The following is an 18,926-nucleotide window of genomic DNA, read 5'->3' as shown; positions in this document are numbered from 1 at the left end:
GAAACTCCATAGGATTCTACCCCAAAAAACAAGAGAACACTTTACACACTGTATGTTAGCCAATTTGACAATAAATTATGTTAAAAAAATAAAAATAAAAATGAAGGAAACTGACACAAAGATGTTCAGTGACTTCCCCGATAATTATAATTGATTTATAGCAAAGCCAGGAACAGGTATGTATTAATAAAACAATGATTACATTTTCAGAGCAAAATATGTCAACAGACTTAAGCTTTTACTAGTCTCAAGAAGATGTCTAGAATGGCCTGAGGATCTTTTGGGTCAAGATGACAAAACAAGCGGTTGCGTCCACTTCTCCTCCCTCCCATTTTCCCATTGAAATGACAGAAAATACTTTTTTAAATCGTAAATTTATATATAGGCACTGGAAAATATGATCTAATGAAATTAGGGAACAAGAAGTTTTGAAGATGTTTCTGAAAAACAGAAAGCAGGTGGGATTGGACTGGCATCAGCTCCAGACATCAGCTCCTGGTGCAGTTCACCCCAGGAAAACCAGAGACGCACCCAGCTTAACAAATACCATGGCCAAGTGGGCTAGGGGACCCCTCTGCATGAGTTTGTATATATGAAACAGGGTTCACTACCCTCCTTAACTAGGGGCTGGTAATGGGACTTGAGCCCCTCGGCTAAAACTAGAGAACCCTTTCCAAAGAAAGCCATCTTTCCTACTGAGGAGCACACCTCACGAACAAGTAGGGTGAGTGAAAGAAGAATATAGGTTGAGGGCATGGGAATCAGTCAGGTATTATATTTCTGAACGGCACCACACATAAGACAGAGGAGCAACGATTTAAGATTTGTGTGGAGAGATGATTTTGAACCTAGACTTCTATACTCACCTAAACTCTTATTCATATAAAACAGCAAAATCAAGATATTTTCTGACTTGCAGACTCTGAAAGGTTCTCTCCGCACTCAAGTACACCTTATGAAAATAAAATTCTCAAGGAGATAACCCTAACAAAATACAAGTAAATTCAAGGAAAGGGTGGAGTAAAATGTGAGAAAGACTAGTAGCTGAATATGACCTATGAGAGCAAAGACAGGTGGAAAGAAATTGCTAGAAAATGTGTTGGATCTCAATGTTTAGGGCCTTTTTTTCTGTTGAGCTGTGGCAGCTTTGGTGGTAGATGATTAATTCCCCCTTTTTGAGTCTAAACTATTTATTTCTGTGGTAATTAATATTTAAATAGTTATACTGTTATAACTATAAATACCATAAGTTTTAGAATCACCTCCTTGGACAAGGCAGAGAAGTCCCAATTAAAACTCTTTAAAGGAATGTACATTTTGTAAACATTGGCACTAAAAATTAAGTGAAAAATTAGTAACAGGAAAGGAAATGAATGGTAGTGAAAGTGTACTGAGCTCTTTAAAAATTTTTGTATAGTAGATATTGCCTAAAATTAATAAATCAAGAACTGGTTGCAAAATAGATTCATTTAAATAAATCATAGTAACTAGTATACATAAAAAACAGAAACTAAGTAAGAAGAATGGGGTGGAGTTGAGGAAGACTTTAAAAAAAAAGCCTGTTCTAATTAAAATTCACAGAATCCTTTGCAGTTATATTATCACACCATTGCAAACTAAATATGCACTCTATCTGTTTTGCTTGATTCATTACAAAACTTTAAATGCAGTAGCTTTCTGAGCCTGTGAAAGTCAATCACTAAAATTACTTTTAAGAAACTTACTCAAAGCACGGTACTTGATAAGAAGAATGACATAAAGACCATCAAAACACTAGGGTACTATTCACAGTGAAAGGAGTTGGCTTTGACAAGAATAGAACACCAAAGAAGACCAAATTAGATGGGTCATCAGTTTTCTTTCATGGCAGACAAAAGCCAAAAACACTTTTCTGACTAATAAGGTCAACTACCTGAAACCAAAGAGGAAATAAAGAGTAATTCTAAAGCAAGAGAAAGGAGCCCTTTAAGGGACCTGCTATTGAGCTAGAGTATCTAATCGTTCAGGAAATAGAATGAATAAACAGATTTGTAACTTGGCTCACCTGGTTTGAGGAACAAAGAAAGTTTTTAGAAGCTGTGGTAAAATCCATCATTTGTGACATTCAATCCTACAATGAATGGATCTTAGGAAAGTACTGCAAAGTGTTCTAGGACTGGCCAGAGACATACTCTCACCAAGATTTTTTTAATTTTCTAAAATAAATTTTTAAAAATAGAAAGAAAAAGAAACCCTAGTCTTTAATGCTTCATAAGATGATAAAGATTTATATTAAATGCATAGCATTTCAAATATGCAAAATACATTTTCCATCTCAACTGTATTGCAAATGTGCAATTTTTTTTTTACTTACCCAATCCTAGAATGATTTGGAAATGTTTAGATAAATAAGTTGTGGTATGAATTCATGAAAATTAATACCACTTCTGTACATTTTTATTTATTATTTTATTTTTTTAATGTTATTCACTTTTGAGAGAGAGAGAGAGAGTGCAAGCAGGGGAGGGGCAGAGAGAGAGGGAGACAGAATCCAAAGCAGGCTCCAGGCTCCAAGCTGTCAGCATGGAGCCTGACAGAGGGCTCGAACTCACAAACCATAAGATCATGACCTGAGCTCAAGTCAGTCAGCTCAGTCAGTTAGTGCAATTTTTTGACTGACTGAACCTAACTGACTGAGCCACAGGCACCCCTATATATTTTTAAACTGATTAATTAATGTATTTGTTCAGTGAAAAAAAGCAAAAGGTAGATGCCAATCAGTGATTTCCAATAGAAACAGAACATGAAATTGAGTTTGGAATAAACCTCTCTGCAAAACCAAAAGAATGCATTAGAAAGAGAGACTGGCATTAACAGATTCATATTTCAACCACAGAATAAATATCAAATATTTTGTGTCATTAGACTTTTAAAATGTTAATCAGGAACCAAAATGTCACAACCTACTGAATGAGAGAAGATTTTTGCAAATGACATATTCAATAAAGGATTAGTATCCAAAATATATAAAGAACTCATACAACTCAACACCAAAAAAACTCCCAAAAATCCAATTTAATAATAGGCAGAAGACACAAAGACATTTCTCCAAAGACATAAAGATGGCCAAAAGACACATGAAAAGATGCTCAACATCACTCATCATCAGTGAAATACAAGTCAAAACTATAATGAGATATCACCTCACACCTGTCAGAATGGCTAAAATCAACAACACAAGAAACAACAGGTGTTGGCAAGGAAGTGGAGAAAAGGGAACACTGATGCACCGTTGGTGGAAATGCAAGCTGGTGCAGCCACTCTGGAAAACTGTATGGAGGTTCCTCAAAAAGTTAAAAATAGAACTACCCTATAATGTATTAATTGCACTACTGGGTATTTACCCAAAAAAATACAAAAACATTAATTCAAAGTGATACACGCTCCCCTATGTTTATTGCAGCATTATTTACAATAGGCAAGATATGGAAGCAGCCCAAGTGTCCATTGATAGATGAGTGGATAAAGAAGTGGTGTATATATACAATGAAATATTATTCGGCCATAAAAAAGAATGAAACTTTGCCATTTCCAACAACTAGGATAGAGATAGAGAATATAAAGCTAAATGAAATAAGTCAGTCAGATAAAGGCAAATAGTATATGATTTCACTCACATGTGGAATTTTAGACAAAACAAATGAACAAAGGGGAAGAGAGAGAGAGAGAGAAACCAAGAAATAGGCTCTTAACTATAGAGAACAAACTTATGGTTACCAGAAGGGAAGTGGGTGGGGGATGGGTGAAGTAGATGATGGGGATTAAGGAGTGCATTTATCATGATGAGACTGAGTAATGTGTAGAATTGTTGAATCACTGTATTGTACACCTGACACTAATATAACACTGTATGTTAACTATACTGGAATTAAATTTTAAAACTTAATATAAATAAATAAATGTAACTCAGTGGAAACCACTCCCCCAGCCCAAAGAAAGAACCAAAATGTCACTTCCCTAGCTACAAATCAGATTTCTACTTCTTTCTCTTGCCTGTAGCCTTAACTGCTTGAATAATCCTACAAGTAAGATTGCTATCAGGCAAATCAGTGCAGTGTGTATTAGAAATCACAATTTCTGGAAGTGGACTACCGTAGATCTAAATATAGTTCTCACTGTCAGTCGATTTTAATTACAAGATTATGAGGGAGCTTAGAAATTATCCACTCATATCCTAAAGCATTTCTAAGGACTCCTGAATCGTGTGCTTTCTAAATGCAGTTCATTTTGCTCCCTGGAAACGTAGAATTGTTGTGTTTCTCTCTTATGAAGTATCAAACACTACTCTTTGAAAATTATGAGTTCCTTTTACAGTTGTAAAATGTCATCATTCTGATGCTATAGTCAAAACAATGCAGTTGCAGTTTGTTCAACACACATTTATTAAGAACCTATTTTTGCTGGAGCACCTGGCTGGCTCAATCGGAAGAGCATGTGATTCTTGATTTTGGGGTCATAAGTTTGAGTCCCATGTTGAGTGCAGAGATTACTTAAAAAATAAATAGATAAACTTTGTTAAAAAAAGAACCTACTTTGGCTATGTCCTGGGTATACAAGAATGATCATGATCTACTCCCAGCCCTCTAGAAGTTAAGGGGAGAAAAGGTATAATTAGGAAGGGCAGTAAAGGCAATGTGAGTCCCTCTGTGGGAGTCGACATGTCTGTACATCCAGTAGCCAGCACAGTGCATGACATAATACTGAATCCTTGGTAAATTTTGATTGAATGAATAAAGTATCATGAGAACATTTATAAGAAGTAGTAATGCCATAAGGAAAGGGACACAAGAGGATTTGAACCTTGAACTAATAAATCTTGGAAAAAAAGAGATGGGACAGATGGGAGGATTCCAGTTGAAGAGAAGAGTATCTGTCCCCAAAGAAGGAAATAGCATGTGGGTTCAGGGAACCAGGATGGTTCTGTTTGCTTGAGATGTTGGATGTCAGTGGTGAGGCCATGGCAGATGAAGTAGGGCAGATGGGAAGTAGCCAGATCAGATAGGGCATGCTAAAGAGATCTACAATTTAGAAAGATTTCTCCATGTGAAGGATAGATTGGCAACCAAGAAGATTGTTAGACGATCATAACAAAAATCCAGTGAGGAGTGATGAGAGTATACACTCTAAAGCAGTAGCAGATAAGGGGATGAATTTGAGAAAGATTTGGGAAGTAGAAATGAAGGTGTGAAAGTGGGCATGAAGGAGACAGTGGGAAAAAACAAAGAATCTAAGGTGATCTTTGTGTTCTCATTTGATTGACTGTGCACTGGAGTATTAGTTCCCAGAACAGTCTAAGGAGAAGGTAGTGCAGGCAGGATGAGTTCATAGATGCCTATGAGACATTCAGGGAGAGCTGTTTAGTAACCTGAGTCTAGAACTCAGAAGCAAGATCCAGGCTAGAGATAAAGACTTGGTGGTACCTATGTCTGGTGGTAGCCACGAATGTAACTGAGATAGTCCAGGGGGAGGATATAGAATGAATAGCCCAGGTTCATTATTTCCCAGTGCCTATTGCAATGTCTGTTCACCATTTGAGGATGGAATTGATATGGTTCTCATTGTCTACAATCAGCATTGGAGCTAGAAAAAACAGTTGGAGGAAAGTAGGATGGAGAAAATTTTGATATTATCAAATTACCATTTTTCAGGTGATAGACATACCATTACTATTAGTTCAGTAATGTATAGAGGACAAAAAAAATTCTCATCCACAATGTAATCACAGAGGGTAACCATCACCAATTTCAACATTTTCCAGGTTTTTTTTTTACATATTGTACATACTTTATATATATCATGCTATATATATAATCTTGTGTGTTTTTTTACTTATATGGTAATAATTTTCCTAAATTGTTAAGAACTTTCTTTAAACTTGATTTTTTTAAAAAAAAATTTTTTTTTTTTCAACATTTATTTATTTATTTTTTTTTTGGGAGAGAGAGAGACAGAGCATGAACAGGGGAGGGGCAGAGAGAGAGGGAGACACAGAATCGGAAACAGGCTCCAGGCTCTGAGCCATCAGCCCAGAGCCTGACGCGGGGCTCGAACTCACGGACTGCGAGATTGTGACCTGGCTGAAGTCGGACGCTTAACCGACTGCGCCACCCAGGCGCCCCTAAACTTGATTTTTAATGGCATCGTAAGATACCAGTCATCTTCTAGTTATTTGCTTACACGTTCTTTATTGTTCAACATATAGGTTTTTGTTTTTTCTATTTTATTTATTCATTTTTAAATGTATGTATTTTGTGAGAGAGAGAGAGAAAGAGAAACAGAGAGAGAGAGAATTCCAAGCAGGCTCCCAGCTATCAGTGCCCAGCCTAACGCAGGGCTCCAACTCACAAACTGTGAGATCACGACTGAGCCAAAATCGAGTCAGATGCTTAAGTGACTTAGCCACCCAGGCGCCCCAATGTTTTTTCTATTTTATTTATTTTATTTTTTTAGAGTGAATGAAATTTCAGCAACACTTTATTAATTTAATTAATTTATTTATTTTTCTGTTGGTACAGTGCATTTTTTTTCAGGAATAGAATTTAATGATCTGTTTTTTTTTTTCTATTTTAAATACCACTCCAATGAGCATCCTTTTTATAAAGCTTTGTGTCTATTTAAAATAATTTATATGCATGGGTTCCTCAAAAATGGAAAATATAGAATTACCATATTAAAAGATGCTATGGTCTGAATATTTGTGCCTGGACACCACCCCTCCGGACCCCCCCTCCCCCCCTCCCCTCCTCCCCCCCCCCCCCCCCCCCCCCGCCGGCAAGTTCGTATATTGAAATCCTATTGCTGGATGTGATGATCTTACATGGGGGTGGAGCCCTCATGAATGGGATTAATGTTCTCATAAATTAAGCCCATAGAGATCTTCACCCCTTTCACCATGTGAGAACACAGGAAGAAGGCACAGGCTATGAACCAGTATGAGGGCCTTCACCAGAATGTGACCATGCTGGCGCCTTGATCTTGGGTTTCCAAACTCCAGAACTATGAGAAGTAAGTTTCTGTTATTTATAAGCTACCGAGGCTGTGATATTTTATAATAGTAGCCCAAAAGGAGTAAGCTAAAAGGTATGAACATTTTCACATTCCTTTTGCCAAGTTGTTTTTGGAAAAGATAGGATTGGTTTACACTTCAGTCAGCTTTATATGGCAGTGCCATGAAGCATATTATAAAGCCTGTGTTTGGGATCATTGGGAAATTGGGAATTGGCACTATCCTTGTGCTTTATTGACTTAATGAATACACTGAGCAGTTCAAATTAGTGTAAAGGTGGTCTTATTTTAAGCAATCACTGCTGACTCTTTTGTTAGCTAACCTTTATGCAAAACAGTCTTAAAAATGTAGGTCAGGGGCGTGTGGTCATGGGTTCGAGCCCCACATTGGGCTCTGTGCTGACAGCTCAGAGCCTAGAGCCTGCTTCAGATTCTGTCTCCCTCTCTCTCTCTGCCCCTCCTCCACCTGTGCTCTCTCCCTCTCTCAAAAATAAATAAATAAAAATTTTTTTGAAGTGTAGTTCAAAGCACAGTACATTCTGTATGTTTTGTATGGTCAAGAAACTTGGAAATGCTTCTCTAAATGAAAGAGAGAAGAAATGTTTCTTTAACTGGTATCCAGGGGAAGAGGGATTTATTATTTTATTTTTAGTAAAATCAAGCTGTATTTAGCAACAGTTTTGGAGGGGTTTTGTGGCTTCTTGAAAACAGACAGACAGTGTCCCATTTATTTATTCAGGAGCAAAGCTTTTAGGAGGCAGTAGCTAAGGGCTATATTACCGATTGTTCCAGGAGTGCTGCTCAGCTACCATGGTGATAGGTACCATGGTAATAGACACACTTTGTCAGATGTATTGTAAATGCTTTTCAGTATGAGGGCAGCAATTGCCGCAAACATTTTGTTATCGCTGTGTTGTAGAGGTTGTACAACATACCAAAACTTATTTAGATTCTCTTGATAGGTTTGACCTAGATTAAAAAGAAAGTTTCTTTAAAAATAAAAAAATAAGAAAAACAAACTTAACCTATGAGACCTAAAATGAAATGAGAGCGATTTGCAAGGCTCACAGCCATCTTTTAAGAGAATAAGCAGGTCTGTGTGGAAGCTCTAGAAAATTATATAGTCTTCCAAAGAACTGTGAACTTTGAAGTGTTGCAGTAGGTGATAGGCAGAATGTGAATAATTGAAATCCGTAAGTAATCCTCAGACTTTAGTTAAACAGATCAGCTTCTTCCCATTGTTAATTTTTAGTGACTGTGTGAAATTATTAGCAGTGGTTACTGGTGTTAATACCGATTTTGTGCCCTGCTTTTTTCACTGGTCAGCCCTCTTTAACAACCCTAAAAGGTGCACATGACTGGTACTATAAGCATGCCTATCCCATAATGGAGGAAACGAAGGTATAAAGAAGAAATAAAGACCTCGCAGTCTCAGCTGAGATGGGTGGAGTTTGAGCCGATAAAAGTGAAAGCCCTGAGCACCAGCCTTATTTTACAAACTGATACAATGGCAGAGATGAAACCTAAGTCATAGGATATATGGGGTTATCATCGTGGCTCTGATTAATAGATAATGCAATTTAGCAGAGAGCACTGTGCTGTTGTTTAATTTGGAAGCACCACCGTGACTCTTAGCACTAAAGAGGGAAACGCAGACTACTTCCCGAATTGATACCCAAGCTACTCTAACAGTTACACTAACACATGATACTGGATAAGTCATCGATTACGCTGGTCTTTTTTAGTAGGTTTCTACCTGTGCCTACTTCTTCCTAAATACCATTATCCCTCACAATCCAGTCTCTCACTTTCTAAATCCCAGGAACAAACAAGACCCAGATACTGTCTCTTGCTTTTGAATTCACTATTGAACTCAAGAGCCAAGCAGATTAGAGACTAAGACTTTGCACCTACCGTTGTGATTCTTTTCTGTCTATATCTATATATCTATATCTATATCTGTATCTGTATCTATATCTATCTGTGTCATCTGTATCTATATCTATCTATATTCATTTTGAGAGAGAGAGAGAGCAAGCAGGGGAGGGGCAGAGAGAGAGAGAGAGAGATCAGGGAAGAGAGAGAGAATCCCAAGCAGGCTCCACACTGTCAGCACAGAGCCTGACTTGGAGCTCAGTCTCACCAACCATGAGATCATGACCTGAGCCGAAATCCAAAGTCTGATGCCTAACAGACTAAGCCACCCAGGCGCCCCCACTATAGTCTTGACTCTTAAGCTGACCTGCGTGTAAGACTTACCTGGGAACATGTTAAAAACACAGATTCCCAACTCTCCATTCTGACTCATTAGGCCTGGGGTAGGCCCATGAAACCGCATTTTAATGCGCTCTTCTGATGGTTTTGAAGTAAGTGGTCTGTGGGTCTCACTTTCAAACACCTGAGAGGCAGCTTTTCAGTCTGTTACAGCCTCATCCATGCCTGTGGTCATGGGGACGGTGGGGACAGTGGGGAGTTTGAGGAAGTGGTACCAGGGAGAAGGGAGGCCTGTGCCTTTCTGCCTAGGCGCCCAGCAAGGATCCTTCTGCCCTGAGGTCTCAGCATGTGCTGTGATCAGACTGGATCTGTCTGCGCATGAAACAACAACAAGCCTTCAGTATTTACAAAGAGGCACAAGGTGAAACAAAAACAGGAATATGGTGATCCGCAATCTGAGTCGGTGAGAGTTATCTGTAGTTACGTAAGTGTTCAAGGCAATTTTTTCCCCCAGATAGTGGAAACCAGAACATACATTAAACAAAGACTAGGCCCCAGCCTTTTAGAGAAATGAAAAGTTTTGTGACTCATTGGTGGCTTCTTTCTTGCTGATAGGAAGGCCTTGCCGCTGTAGCTAAAATAATTGAGCTGGGCCACTTCAGTGTTAACATGCAATCCTAAGAAAAAACTTTGGAGAAAGGCCCTTTTCTTATTCCCCACATGCACCCCCCCCCCCACACACACACACACTGCCTAAGCTTTGTCAGACTTCCAAATCTTCTCAGAGCCTGAAGCAGGACTTGTCCCCTTGGCTTGTTTTCCAAGGCTTATGTGACACCTTTGTTCCCTTCTTGGCAATCCAAGTGAAGCTGTCTATCTCTGGCCACGACAGTGTAGTTATTGTTGTAAATAACTTTGACTAATTTATCTTTCTAAAATGCTTAGAATAGCATTTAGATGCCAAGATACTGGGAGTGGGAAAAGAATGTTATTTTTGTAAGAAATACTATTTTAGGGGATTGTTCTAACATTAAAAGACAGAAATGGGCCAAATGGTTTGTTAGGAAACTTCCTTGCAAATAAAATCCATGTTACTGCCTTATATGAGTGGGGTGGTTAGTCACTTTCTCACATTCTCTTAAATGAGGTCCTGATTCCTGACTTAGGGCCACCTCTCAAAGCTAAAAGAATACACGAGTCTGGCCAAATGCTTTGAATTGACTTAAGAGAAAGCCAACATAGGCTTCACTGATTTCCATCTACCTGTGGAAGCCAGGTCCTTATCTTCCTTTGGCAGAGTAATTATGACCACCTGTATCATCTCCCTCCCCAGGGCCAGATTTTTTTGTTCTATTGTTTTGGTGATTAAAAGTCTCCAGTATTAATATCAGTCTTTTGTTTCATCTCCTATTACATCATATTCTATCCATTTAATGCAGTATTTGATCCCTTGGGCCACCCATCAAATTATAAATCTCTCTTCGTGCCTCCTAAAAAAGGAGGACTTTTCTTGTGTCTTTATGTATTGCCTTTGTCTTAAGATAATAACCAGTGTTACCCCATTGACCAGAGCAGTGAGGTACCATCATCCTTGCAAAAAGATGTCCTGAATAATCTACAATGAAAATCAAATGGAGAGGGACACCTGGGTGGCTCAATTGAGCGTCCGACTTTGGCTCAGGTCATGATCTCACAGTTTGTGAGTTTAAGCCCCACATGGGGCTTGTTGCTGCCAGTGCAAGGCCTGCTTTGGATCCTCTGTCCCCTTCTCAAGCCCCTTCCCCGCTTGTGCTCTCTCTCTCTTTCTCTCAAAAATGAATTAAAAAAAAGACATTAGGGGCGCCTGGGTGGCGCAGTCGGTTAAGCGTCCGACTTCAGCCAGGTCACGATCTCGCAGTCCGGGAGTTCGAGCCCCACGTCAGGCTCTGGGCTGATGGCTCAGAGCCTGGAGCCTGTTTTCAATTCTGTGTCTCCCTCTCTCTCTGCCCCTCCCCCGTTCATGCTCTGTCTCTCTCTGTCCCAAAAATAAATAAACGTTGAAAAAAAAATTTAAAAAAAAAAAAAACATTAAAAAATCAGATGGAGAGATCCTTTGCCTGTTAGAAGCTCAAAATAGGAGAAAAACCAAACTGATGTTGTTTTTTAAATTCAGAATGCATGAATACATTGGATCAACCTATCAACACCTATGGGTATGCTCTTTATAGAAGACCCCAAAGACTGGAATTATGGAGGAAGGGGTTCAGAAGGCACGTTGGAAGGAAGAAGGAGCCCCAGAGACAGCCCTGAGGTGACTGCCAGTGCCTCACATTTGGGGAGACCTGAACAGAGAGCAGTAGAGTGGGTGTACAGGTAGAGTTGTGGTGAGAACTGCTTCCTAAGTAGGATGTGGTGAATATGACAAATCTGTTCTCATCATCTGAATTCATAAGGCCTTTCTCAAAAAAGAAATCCCTTTGGGGTGCTCATCTTGCCTCCTAGAGAATAAGCATATCTGGACCTCATTGCTTTCTGTGCTGTGGTTATTATTTTTTTTTAATGTTTATTATTTTGGGGAGAGAGAGAGAGAGACAGAGAGAGACAGAGAGCAGGGGAGGGACAGAGAGAGAGGGAGACACAGAATCCGAAGCAGCTCCAGGCTCTGAGCTGTCAGCCCAGAGCCGGACGCGGGGCTCAAACTCAGAGACCACGACGAGATCAGGACCTGAGTTGAAGTCAGCTGCTTAACCAACTGAGCCACAGGCTCCCTGTGCTGTGGTTATTTATCGTGCTTCATGGATTTAAGAACTAGTGGGTCATTTTTTTTTTCCAGTTCTTAATAATGACCCCCAAATCCTGTTAAAATGCAAATTCTAGGGCTTCAGCCCCAGGGATTCTGGTTTGGTGATTTGAGGATGGATACAGAAATTTTTGTTTTTCATGAATATACCAAGTGATTTTTTAAAGCTGATAGAACAGAGGTACACTGCCCTACTGTCTTCTTCCCTTTTCCTCCATCTTTCATACTGTCCTGCCTCCTTTTTTGGCATTCTTCCACCACACACCATGTTTGTGTATGTGCCCTTTGCCCTCGGAAGTCCTTTCCAGTCATTAGTCAGCTAGGTACCCATTAAGCTTTAGCTTATCTCTTGGGGGCTTCTCACAGAATTCCATTAATTTTTCTTTGCATCAAACTCTGACTTCTCTCTCAGGCCATAAAACTACCAGTATTAATTGAACCTGTTCCCTGGTTGCCGCCACTGCAGTTACAAATAATGATGATGATATTCTCAAGGTCATTTATATGCTACAGAAAATAAACAGCATTTGCTATATGCACAGAACCTTCTGAGGACCCGGTATACAGGTGTCCCCTGCCATCTGAAAGTAGAGCGTTCTAATGAAACCTTTCGTGAGCTAAAATGGCACAGTGAAGAAGCAATTAACATTTTGTGAAAGTGAAAAGTCTCTTTGGATTTCTTTCAGCTAGCAAAAACAGGTATTAATGTAGGTCTTTCATAGAAACAAAATAGCATAAAGCAAACCTTAGATAGAGGGAGAAACCTGTGTACAGAAGGCATTGACTCATTAATCTGCACAATTTCTGTGCAAAAACTAGCTAACGTTACTTTTCCCACTTGCCAGTTGAAGATAATTGGTCATAAATGTACATTCCAATGTTAATTGTTTCCTGTTAATCTTGATTTAGAAAATTCATTTAATGGATGCTTTTTTTTTTAACGTTTATTTATTTATTTTGATGAAATTGGGCACGTTCAGGGTGGTATGGCCTTATAGACTATTTATGTTGAAAGAGAGATCAAGAGCATGTGGGGGAGGGGCAGAGAGAGGGAGACAGAGAATCCCAAGACTCAAGTTCCCAAGCTCAAGAATCCCAAGTCCAAGACATGGGCTTGAACTCACAAACTGTGAGATCATGACCTGAGCTGAAACCAAGAGTCAGATGCTTAACTGACTGAGCCACCCAGGGGCCCCCATTTAATGGATATTTATTTTAAAACTAACTGCCATATGTCAGGCACTGTACTAGGTGCTAATGACACAGTGATGAACCTACCCTCGTGAAAGCTTATAGTCTATTTGGGGAGCAGACAAGAAGACAAGGGGAATTTTGAGCACATACATGGAAGCATCTAACCCAGTATTAGAGGGGGCAGGGCTCTCAGGGAGGTGCCTTGAAGGACTGAAAGTTAAGTAGGACCAAACGTCTGAATGGAGGCTGAATATGTTGACCCTAGATCATGTCCTTGATGATGGGTTTCATTGAAAACAAAATTCCAGGATTTATTTTCTTATAATTTATATATTAATTATAAAATTGCAGTAGAGGGCAGATAATAAAAAATAACGCAGTTAACTGAGGGCCCCTGAGTTTGAATCCAAGCTCTACCACTTATACATGGTATGACTTTGGACAAGTTACTTAACCTCTCCAAATCTTAGGCTTCTCATCTGTAAAGCAGAATTAATCATCCCTAAATCAGAGGGTTGTTGTGAGAATTAACGTGAAATGACACATGAAAAGCATCTAGTGCAGTGTCTGGAATAGTAAATGCTCAATAAATTTTAATGCTCTTCTCTCCCCAACTGCTGTCATCCTCAAGTAATTAAATTTTGTACTTTAAGGGGCGCCTGGGTGGCGCAGTCGGTTAAGCGTCCGACTTCAGCCAGGTCACGATCTCGCGGTCCGTGAGTTCGAGCCCCGCGTCAGGCTCTGGGCTGATGGCTCAGAGCCTGGAGCCTGTTTCCGATTCTGTGTCTCCCTCTCTCTCTGCCCCTCCCCCGTTCATGCTCTGTCTCTCTCTGTCCCAAAAATAAATAAACGTTGAAAAAAAAAAAATTAAAAAAAAAATTTTGTACTTTAATTAGTCTCTTGACCCCCAAATCAGCACTCTGGCTTCCTGCTGAGCGTTCTGACTTTTGCCTCCAATTCTCCCCGCCCCCCGCCCACCTCAAGAACTTTGCATGTGCACTCCCATATTTTCTTTCCTCTCTGCCCCACCTCTTGCCCGTATGCACACATTCTTTGTGTGACTTAGTTTACTCATCCTTCAAGACTCCGCTTAGACACCGCTTCCTCCTGGAAACCCTTAATGGCCCTCTTCACCGTATCTTGGTTAGCCATTCCTCTCACGAGCCCTGTGATTCACTGTCCTGCCCCTTAATGGTGCCTCTCCCACTGTGTAATTGTGTGTGTGCTCATCTGCGTGGCCTGCCAGGCTCCCTGGCCTCATATGTGACTTGCTCACCTTTTTATGTCCAGCACCGAGAAGGAAGCCCAGCCTGTGGTAGGTTCTCAATGAATGAATGAATAACTATATCAATTTCCCCCTAATTTCAGGTGAAGAAAGTATTTACTTTATTTGGCATCCCATTATAGTTCTTTACAGCTCTCTTGTCTTTTTCACTCTTTACCATTTGCAATTTTTAAAGTATTAATTTACCTCTTTCGCTGCTTCTGCCTTTCAGCCCAACTATGTTCTGTTGTTTGCATGGTTCATTCTAGAGTTATTCATGTTCCGTTGCTTTCTTTTCACAGTATGAACCTGTAAACTTCTTTCCGTTTGTAAAGAACTTCTTTCAGTATAAAAGATGACGATCTTTCAGTATGTTGAATACCACACACACACACACACACACACACACACACACACTCTTTATGTTTGGGTTAGTTTTGGAATGCCATTTGTTAAATAGCTCCTTTAGTAGTAACCCCACCTCGTTTAAGTAAAACCATTGTTCAAAGCATTTTTAATAATTGGTCATTTTTAGCTATCATTAAAATAGCTCTTTATTTCTCCAACTCTGAATTCCTTAATCTGCACTGGAAACCAAATATTTGAAAGAAATTGTGGTATCGCCTGCATTGCAATTACTCTTTACATTTCCACCTCCCAATTATTGATGAACACATGTATTTTATCCATCTTTGTTTCTCCAGCACCCAGCACATGCCTGAAACACTGGGCAATCAACAACTGCTTGTTAAATTAAAAACTGGAAGAGTGCTTGCCCCCAGTATGTTTCCTCACTGCCAGGAAAGCTGCCATACTGGTAACACATAGAGACATCATCACCTTGCTCTCTGGCCAACTTAGCCAACGTAGCCAACAAGGCTGTGATGAGGTATAACCTTGTTTTCAAAACATTTAGTCATTCTTACTTATCTCCTGTGGACTTCTAAGACATGTAGGAAATAGGCCTGTTAAAAACAGAATTAAATGCGGGAGGATTGTGCAAGGGGAGTGTGGTTACAAAAGGGTCATCGGGAGGGATTTTTTGTGGTATGGGAACTATTCAGTGTCTCTACTGTGATGATGGATATACATACCTAAACAAGTGATATATTTGTAGAGAACTTAATACACACACACACACACACACACACACACACACACACACACATACACACACACCCCAGTACAAGTAAAACAAGAAATCCGAAGAAAGTCAGGGGATTGAATCAATGTCCACACCCTGATTGTGCTGTTGTATTTACCGTATTGTTGTTTTGCAAAATGTTACCATTGGAGGAGACTATACAAAGTGTACAGGGTCTCTTTGTGTTATTTATTGAAACTGAAAGTGAATCTACAAGTGCCTTAATAAAAATTTCAGTTAAAAAAACTGAAAGTTGGGGGCACTTGGGTAGCTCAGTCAGTTAAGTGTCTGACTTTGGCTGAGGTCGTAATCTCATAATTCATGAGTTCGAGTCCACATTAGGCTCTCTGCTGTCGGAGTGGAGCCCGCTTTGGATCCTCTGTCCCCGGCTCTCTTTGCCCCTTCCCTGGTTGTGTATTTTCTCTCTCTCTCTTTCTCTCAAAAATAAATAACATTAAAAAACCCCTGAAAGTTGGGGTGCCTGGCTGGCTCAGTCAACAGAGCATGCAACTCTTGATCTTGGGTTTTAAGTTCAAGTCCTACAAGTTCAAGAACTTACTTAAAAATAAATAAATAAGAAAAAACTTTAAATGAAAGTAAAAAAGAAATAGGAAACTAAATCCATAAAGAAAAATGAATGAAGTAATTGTGCTATGATAAATGTTAGTATAGTTCCTCTGATTTTATATTACATTTGGCTTTGAACTTCCTGGTCGAGCAAAAAAAAGTCAAGGCGAAAAAAGAATGCTTTGTATTCATTCATTCAACACAAAATTATTTGTTAAGTAACTGCCATTATCTAACAAAACATAATTTATTTTATAAAAGTAACACCTCCCTTAATATTAATTTAGAAAATAACTTGCCACATGATATATCGTTTGTGTGGATTATATGAAACTCAAAACACCATTGTAGAAAAATAGTAATTCTCCTTGGAATAGAATAGGGTTTTAAAGTAACATCCTTCAAGGGGTGCCTGGGTGGCTCAGTCGGTTAAGCATCCGACTTTGGCTCAGGTCATGATCTCACAGTTCGTGAGTCCGAGCCCTGCGTCGGGCTCTGTGCTGACAACTCATAGTCTGGAGTCTGCTTTGGATTCTGTCTCCCTCTCTCTCTGCCCCTCCCCTGCTCGTGTTCTGTCTCTGTCACTTAAAAATAAATCAACACTAAAAAAAAATTAAGGTGACATCCTTCAAGGTTCCGAGGTAACTTACTAGTGCTTTACTTACTACTGTGGAATGGCTTTTTACGTTGAGGTGCACTGTCCGATTTTGCCCTCTTCTGAACTGGCACCAGCTGCTATGTACTCAACATGTGGCCTAGTTACCTGTGTGTGGTAAGCATTCTCTTCTTTTTCCTGCTGATAAACCCAAGCACAGGGAAGTCAAACTGTATCTGAGGGAGTGAGACTAGTGAATGGCTGAGCCAGAAATCTGTCTTCTGCCGTTGCTGCATCTTAACCAGACTAGACTCACATCCCAAAGTCCAGAGAGAAAGCAAGGCTGACTTTGGAGACTCCCAGCATTTGCACATCCAACTGATCACTTCCTAATCACTATGGCATCAAGTTGTATGGTGTCCATTTCAAGAAAGAGAAAGGCAAGAACTAGAGGTCAGAAACGTAATATCTGAGCTTTCCTGTCTTCATTTTGTGGGCAGTAGCCAATGACTAGGCAAAACACAAAATATCCTCTCCCTTCATTGAATTCGGAGCCCAAGTCCAGCTCCACAGAGGCTTGGAACTGTCCTCCACCTTGGGATTGGCCTTTTTGGGTTTAGAAGCTTTAGACCCTTTGTTTGCCCAGCCCCTGGCTTCTCTGGTACAGACAGTGGGTGGTTGTTAGGAAATGTCAGTTGACACTAAAGTGCCCTGGATCACAGCCAGAGTTCTGAAGCAGGAGAAACCTAGGTCTGAACCTGATTCTGCCTCTAAGGGACTTTGGGGGTGGGATCAAGTTACCTAACCTAATCTGAGCCTCAGATTCCTCTCCCCTCTGCACCTTCCATCCCCATAAATGGAAGTATTAGCAGCCCTTCCTTATAAGTTTGTTGTATTAAATGAGAGCACCCGTGTAAAACATTTAGCCCAGTGTTTGTCACTTGGTATATATGTTAATGAATGTGTGCTATTATTAGTATTACTCTTATTCTTCTGGGAGTGGAATGTTTCTCTGCTCTTTGATTTATGTATGAGTTATGTATAATCTTGATTCTGTGTTATCTGACAGTTGCAAAAGGAGGAATAAGAAGGACTTTTTTTCCCACAAACTCCTGATGGTTTCTCTTTAACAATGGTTAAAAATAGGAAGTAAGAATCCTCCACAAATCTGTATACTATATAAAGAAGGATGTCCAAAGAGGGGCAACTTTGACGTTGGGCATTGTCTCCTTTTCTTTTCAAAAATTTGACTCTTTGACATGTGTCTTTGCAGGACAAACATCGCTTTAAAAACTTAAATAACAGGAGCGCCTGGGTTGCCCAGTTGGTTAAGCTTCCGACTTCAGCTCAGGTCGTGATCTCACCGGCTTGTGAGTTCGAGCCCCACGTCGAGCTCGGTGCTGACAGCTCAGAGCCTGGAGCCTGCTTCAGATTCTGTCCCCCCCCCCTCTCTGCCCCTCCCCTGCTCATGCACTGTCTCTCTCTTAAATATAAATTTACATTTAAAAAACTAAAAATTAAAAAAAAAAATAAAAACTTAAATAGCAGCCTTCTCTCCACCCCATGTACACTTCCACGCATATCAACCCCAGGCTGAGTCAGTATGTAGTGCTGCAGGCGTGGTAGGAGGAGGGCTGTGCATTCACTGTGCCAGCACTGCTGCTGGTTCTGTGGTGGCTTAGGCAGAAAAGTCCACATAAAGAATATTGTGCAAGGGGCGCCTGGGTGGCGCAGTCGGTTAAGCATCTGACTTCAGCCAGGTCACGATCTCGCGGTCCGTGAGTTCGAGCCCCGCGTCGGGCTCTGGGCTGATGGCTCAGAGCCTGGAGCCTGTTTCCGATTCTGTGTCTCCCTCTCTCTCTGACCCTCCCCCGTTCATGTTCTGTCTCTCTCTGTCCCAAAAATAAATAAACGTTGAAAAAAAAAATTAAAAAAAAAAAAAAGAATATTGTGCAAGCATAACTTGCCCAACTGGCCTGTATTTTAATGACAATCACTTAGGAAGACTTGACTAATAACCATATTGATATTTAGGAGTATTCCAGGGAAACTACTTGATTACAGTCAACACCTTTTAACATGGCTCAAAATACCTTGCAAATAGGGGCACCTGGGTGGCTCAGAC

The 18,926-nt window shown here is 40.1% G+C and overlaps 1 protein-coding gene across 1 annotated transcript in view; it reads left to right on the top strand.

The window, feature by feature from the left end:
• Window positions 1-18,926, top strand: part of RTN1 (reticulon 1) — a 232,612-nt gene that overhangs the window by 172,777 nt on the left and 40,909 nt on the right. The gene's annotated exons all lie outside the window — the stretch shown is intronic.

The sequence above is a fragment of the Leopardus geoffroyi genome, chromosome B3, assembly GCF_018350155.1.
Source record: "Leopardus geoffroyi isolate Oge1 chromosome B3, O.geoffroyi_Oge1_pat1.0, whole genome shotgun sequence".
Taxonomy (NCBI): Eukaryota; Metazoa; Chordata; class Mammalia; order Carnivora; family Felidae; genus Leopardus; species Leopardus geoffroyi.
The sequence above is the reverse complement of the archived record's forward strand: the minus strand, read 5'-3'. Positions and strand labels throughout refer to the sequence as shown.